This window comes from Oreochromis aureus, linkage group 3 (assembly GCF_013358895.1).
Source record: "Oreochromis aureus strain Israel breed Guangdong linkage group 3, ZZ_aureus, whole genome shotgun sequence".
Classification (NCBI taxonomy): Eukaryota; Metazoa; Chordata; class Actinopteri; order Cichliformes; family Cichlidae; genus Oreochromis; species Oreochromis aureus.
Window position 1 is genome coordinate 95480681 of NC_052944.1, and position 6681 is coordinate 95487361.

Below are 6681 nucleotides of genomic sequence, written 5' to 3' on the forward strand. Positions count from 1 at the left end.
ATACAGCCAGATTTACTTGTGACACACATGTGCAGCTGGCTTTATCACCTATTTTGAATTTGTTTCAAGCACAATACATTTGTAACTTTCAGTGTTTTCCGGTCTTCCAAAAGAAGAAAAAAAACCTTCAACTACATGACATGCAATTGTGTATTTGTTTTCACCTTATCATACACTTGAAGTTTTACAAATCACCACTCCTTTTGTTAATATCATTTCAGTCTCAGACAATCTAGTTTTTCTTACAGAGATTGAATGCACCTTCTGCGGATGGCAGTACCACACAGTGTGCGTGGACTTCCCCTGTACAAAAGGCAACTACAAATGTTGTGAATGCTAAATAAACAGAAACAAATGATCCCTGTTGTCTTTGCTTAATGATTGGTTTTAGTCTTGACCATCCACATTGCTGGCATTGCATCTTTCAATGCCAGCAATGCCAGGTATCAGTGCTCAAACCTTTTGTGTTTGTTTCCAATAAGTTGCCCACCTCGGGAAACAAAAATGTGCTCTTTGTCTTGTCAGATGAACATATGAGACACTTTGACTCTTCAGTGCAGTGTGGAGCCTAACAAAGATCTGTTTTGTGTCCCAGCTGATCAGCAGGAGGAGAAGAGTCTGACGGAGCAGCAGAGGAACATTTACAGCTACTTGGACTCAGTTCAGCCACTACAGAGAAAACAATGAGCTCAACACAGAAGGTGACAGAGCAGGGCGATATAAATATTTATCACGATATACATTTGAAAATTTGCGTTAGTTATGTATAAATCTATACATATTATAGAAATATGTAATAGGAAACAACAATATAATATAAATTATAACATAATATAAAAGTGTGTGTGTGTGTGTGTACATACAATCAGGAGGGATGGGCATGAGTTTAGGGTTTGAACAGTCATGAATTATTTTTAGCACCAGGTTGGATGTAATGTGTTACTATTACCAGCAGGTGGGGATAAGAGACCTTTAAGGTGTTTGGTGCCACACTCCACCTTCAGGTTTAGAACTAGTGTTAATGGAGGGAGTTTGAAGGTTGAGGTTGTTCCACGACTGCATTTCACTCACTGCCTCTGTTTGTATCTCTGTCACTGCAGGACCAACATGGACCGAGAGGTCAGCGCTCTCAGGAGGCCCACAAACCTCACAGAAGAAAGAGAGAGAAAACATACAGCTGTGACGAGTGTGGGAAGGATTTTTCCAGGAAGGATTCCCTAAAACGACACCAACTCATCCACAGTGGAGTTAAAGCGTTCAGCTGTGACGAGTGTGGCAGAGCTTTTACTCAAAGTAGCAGCTTAAAGAATCATTTACTTACCCACTCTGGAATTAAGGCATACAGCTGTGACGAGTGTGGGAAGGAGTTTACTTTGAAGGCTAAACTAAAACATCATCAGGTCATCCACACTGGAGAGAGACCGTTCAGCTGTGACTTGTGTGGAAAGTCTTTTTCCTTGAAGATTTCCCTAAAAGAACACCAACTCATCCACAGTGGAGTTAAAGCGTACAGCTGTGATCAGTGTGGCAGAGCTTTTACTCACAGTAGCAGCTTAAAGAATCATTTACTTACCCACTCTGGAATTAAGGCATACAGCTGTGACATCTGTGGAAAAACTTTCAGCCAGAGAGGGCACCGAAATACACACCTACGCATTCACACCAGACATGATGTGTACTGCTGTGAACAATGCAGCAAAGAGTTTATAACAGACGGAAGGTTACAACAACACATGTTTACCCACACTGAGGGACGACCTTATAAATGTGACCTGTGTGAGAAGACTTTTAAATCTCCACATTACCTGAGACGACACCAACAGATCCACACCAGAAAGAGACTCTACAAGTGCAGTTACTGTGAGGTATGTATTTATATTTTTATCATTTTAGCCTGACTGTTTGGAACAACTCTGCTCATTAAACTGTGTTAGCATGTTAGCAATTCTACTGCATGGAAAAGCAGCACTGAGTGATTATTCAGATTTTCATTTCAGTTATAATTTTATTATTACTGTAGTGTTATGGTGGTAGTATTGTAGTTATTGCAGCCCAGTAAACTGAGTGTGTTCACTGAAACAGTAAAATGTAATTGGACGTCTGCAGAGATGCTCTTTATTTCAGGCGACGTTCAGGATAAAAATGTTGAAGGACTGACTTACACTGTCTTTGTGTCTTTGTTTAGAAGCAGAGCGACACAGATGGATCCAGTTCTCAACCCTGTCATAACTGTGGTGGTGGGAAAGACTTTCATTGTGACATCTGTGGAAAAACTTTCAGTTGGAAAGTTACCCTAAAAATACATCAACGTAAACACACTGGAGACAAACTGAAATACTGCAAAGAATGTGGGAGAAGCTTCACCACATCACGTGACTTAAAACTACATGAACTGATTCACAGTGGGGTTAAAAAGCACCTCTGTGATCAGTGTGGGTCATCCTTCACCACTGCAGGTCAGCTTAAAATGCACAAACGAGTCCACACAGGAGAGAAACCACACAAGTGCAGACACTGTGACAAAAGCTTCTCACAATCAGGTCATCGTAACAGGCATGAACGTACACACATGGAAGGAAACTACAGCTGTGACCAGTGTGACAAGAGCTTCAGGAATCTCAGTTCATACTCCAAACACAAACGATCCCACGTTACTAATAAACTGTTTCACTGTTACCAATGTGTCCAAACATTCACCTCATTGGCTGCTCTGTGCAAACATCAGCGTGATCACTCAGGGCTGAAATCACTCCCATCACTGGATCACAGTGAATCTGAAGAGACAGAAAGATCGTCTGGTTTCAGAGTCAGACTCAAAAAGCTTGAGATCAGGCTCCACAGAGTTCAGATAGAATCATTTAAACTTGTGTTGAACTGAACTGGTTGCTGGGCTGAACTCCTACATAATACAGATGCACATGGGATCTTATTTTCTGTCGTTTTACTGAGTCAGTTATGTCCTTTTTTCTCTCTCCGGGTTTTGCTCGTCTGTAAATAATTGAAACTCAGTCAAATAGTTCATTGTTCTCCAGCAAAACGTTTTGGAAACTCATGTTTAACCTTTAAAACTCTGACATGTTTTAGCACACAAGGCTTCATCGGGGAGTTCACTCATGATTGGACCATGAGAATAAAGGTTTTTAGTTCTTTCAAAGAGAGTCTTGGAGGTGTTTGATGTTTTTGTTTTTTCTGAAACCACCTGAAAGAAAAACTATTTTTCTTGCTTTATGTAGTGTGGAAGTTGTTAATGTTTCTTTCATCTGTGATGTTCTTAAATGTTTTCACATGAAGATGGTACAAATAAACTGTCCTTTTAGCTTTAGCTCCTAATTTATTCATTATTTATGGATGTAGCACAGCAGCAGTTTCTTGATTAACACATGGAGGGCTCGGGATCTGATGCTAAATAATGTTTTGTGTCCTTGTACACATCATACAGCTCAGCTGCTCCACAGATGTCAGGTTTACACAGTGGGATGGTTTGTAAGAACGCAGCTCTCCTGTGGATAAATCCTTACTCTTAGCCTCAGGACCTCACACAGTCCCAGCAGGTTCGGTCAGAAGATTTATCCCTCATACCAAAATGTCACAGAGTCTCCTTTGCTGTGCTGTTTTCACAAAGAAACGTAAACTGAAGACCTGCACTTACAATGTTTTAATTAGTGTAGCAGATTCAGTGTCTCCATGATCGAATCTGCTGTTTTTGTGCTGCTGTTGGTAGCAAGCTGGTTAATGCTGAAATGAACTGGCTGCATGCATCTCTGAATGTAAGTTGGTGCACTATTAATAGATCACTCTGGAACGGTGTCATCACCCTAATTTGCCCACTTAGTAAATCTCACTCATGGCCTAGAAATTGAAATAAATCTTGTTTCCCTGCTGGATAGTGATCCACTGTAACTCTGCTCCTCCTTCCTGTTTAGGATTTCTGTGACTGAAGTAAAATTCCCTCCATCCATCGCTTATCCCAGCTAACCCAAAGTGAAATAAAGTTTTGCCCATCTTAAAAAAGCATTACAATAATGGGCATTACCAATGCAAACTGAATAATACAGAAGATGAAAGAATAGACTTTGATCAGTTAATAAAGCTCATGATCTTGATTCATTGTGGCTGCTACACAGATACTTCTGGGTCACTTCTCTCCGTTAGGAACCTTCCTCACCAAAACTGACTGTTGGACCACACCCCTGGTTCCATGAGAAATTGTTTCAGCCACGATTTCTCTTCCTGTATTTCAGAGTAAAGACTGAAGTGACAAATGGAAACATGTTTAAAAAACGCAATGTGAGAGAGACGTTGAGGTCCTTAGAAGTTACCCTGGGTTTTTCTGTCACCCTGCTAGATGTTACACACCTTGTTATTGGACTGATTTCTACTGCTGGACTACTCCTGGGGAGAGTAACAATACTCTTACTAATTAGTTACCTTTCAGAACTTTGGGGGTATTTATTTTTGTGCTTGCAGCGCTGTGAGCCAGAACAGCGAGAGAAAAATCTGCAACGAGCCGAATGCTTAAGTGAATCCCAGCAGCTGCACATGTGCTACGCTGATTTAGAGGATATCTTTGCTCTGGATTTATATTCATACTTTTTCATTTCTATATGATTCCTTTTGCATCTAAACAAAGATGATTCAATTTGATAAATTCTGATGGCTCTTCGTGCTCGGGTGTAAATGAGACATAATATGTGCTCTTGGTTTGGTTCTCCTGTACAGAACCTTGTAGAACAACAGAAACCTAAAAACATTATTTGTAGTTGTTTTTCTTAGTTGTTCTGCTGCCTAAATACCACAGGGTGTAATTATGAAGTTATTGAGCTGCACATACTTTATGACCTGCTTAAGTTCGAGGTCACACCGTCTGTAGAGCAGCTGGAACATAATGAAGTCTACAAGGTTAAAGTTTTCTCTTCTCTTATTGTTCTCTCTGCTGCTTGGTTTGATGGATCTGAGAGCTTTTGTCTTTTTTTTACTGTTATTATAATTATCATTAATATTTTACTCTTTAGAAGCTTTAAAATAGTGTTTGTGTTTGAAAAAAATGATTTAAGAATAGAACAGAAACATCTGTGCTTCTAAAAATCGCCCAAAGACAAACTCAAAGGATGCAACCTGTAACTTTGTCTTCCTTTATGTCAGTACCATCATAAATTATTTATATAAAATGCATATAGCAACAGTAACACTTTAGTTTGGATTTCATGATTTCTGTAACTAGAAAATATTATTTTGTTTAAAGGCAGAAGTGACCGCATAGTTGCAACATTAAAGTGAAATATTTAATAGTCTAATAACAGATAAAATGCGATGTTGAGGCTGTCATTTTTAGCATCTACATGGATGTTAAAATCACCCACAATAATTATTTTATCTGAGCTGAGCACTAAATCAGATAAAAAGTCTGAGAAATCAGACAGAAACTCTGTGTAAGGCCCAGGTGGACGATATATGATAACAAGTAAGACTGGTTTCTGAGTTTTACAGCTGGGGTGGACGAGGCTAAGCATCAGGCTTTCAAATGAATTAAAAGTCTGTCTTGGTCTTTCGTTAATTAATAGGCTGGTGTGAAAATTGCTGCCACACCGCCCCTCGGCCTGTGCTTCGAGGTTTCTGGTAGTTAGAATGACTCGGGGTGTTGATTCATTTAAACTAACATACTCATCCTGCTGCAACCAGGTTTCTGTAAGGCAGAGTAAATCGATTTGTTGATCAATTATTAAGTCATGTACTAACAGAGACTTGGAGGAGAGAGACCTAATATTTAATAATCCACATTTCACTGTTTTACTCTTTGGTTCAGATGTGGATACTGTATTGTTCTTTCTTTGTGATTTTTATGTTTAAGTTGTTTGTTGCTGGTTTTAGTTTGTTTTTGTCTTTTGGGAGCTGACACAGTCTCAATGGAGATGGGTTTTTGGGAGGGTAGCAGGAGGAGAGAAGCTGCAGAGAGGCGTGTAAGACTGCAACTCTGCTTCCTGGTCCCAACTCTGGATAGTCATATTTTGGGGGTTTAATAAATTGGTCCATATTTCTAGAAATGAGAGCTGCTCCATCCAAAGTGGGATGGATGCCGTCTCTCCTAACAAGACCAGGTTTCCTCCAGAAGGTTTGCCAATTATCTATGAAGCCCACATCGTTTCTGGGACTGGTGTCCCAGAAACGATGTGGGCTTCATAGATAATTGGCAATTGCTGGCTCAGACAGCCAGCAATTTAAGGAGAACATGCGGCTAAACATGTCACTCCTGGGCTGTATCCCAATTCAGGGTCTGCAGCCTTAAAGGCCTCATTTTAAGGCCTATTACATCACAGCAATGCGACGAAGGCTGTCCCAATTCGAAGGCTGCTCGAAATGCAGCCCTCAAATGCGTCCTTCATTTCCCTGAATTTTAAGGATGTGTTGGTGTAGACTTTGTGGCCCAACATATTACTGATTTCATTACGCGGCAGTGGGTGTGGATAATTTTGCCGGAAAAAACGGTGGAAGCGGAGCGGACAAAGAGTAAACGTTTAAAAGTAAGTACTGATATGATGTCTCAACAGGACCTGGAAAAACTAGTCCATGCATTCATTTTTAGTAGGCTTGATTACTGTAACAGCATCTTTACAGGTCTGCCTAAAAAATCAGTCAGACAACTACAGCTAATTCAGAACTCTGCTGCTCGAGTCCTCACTAAGA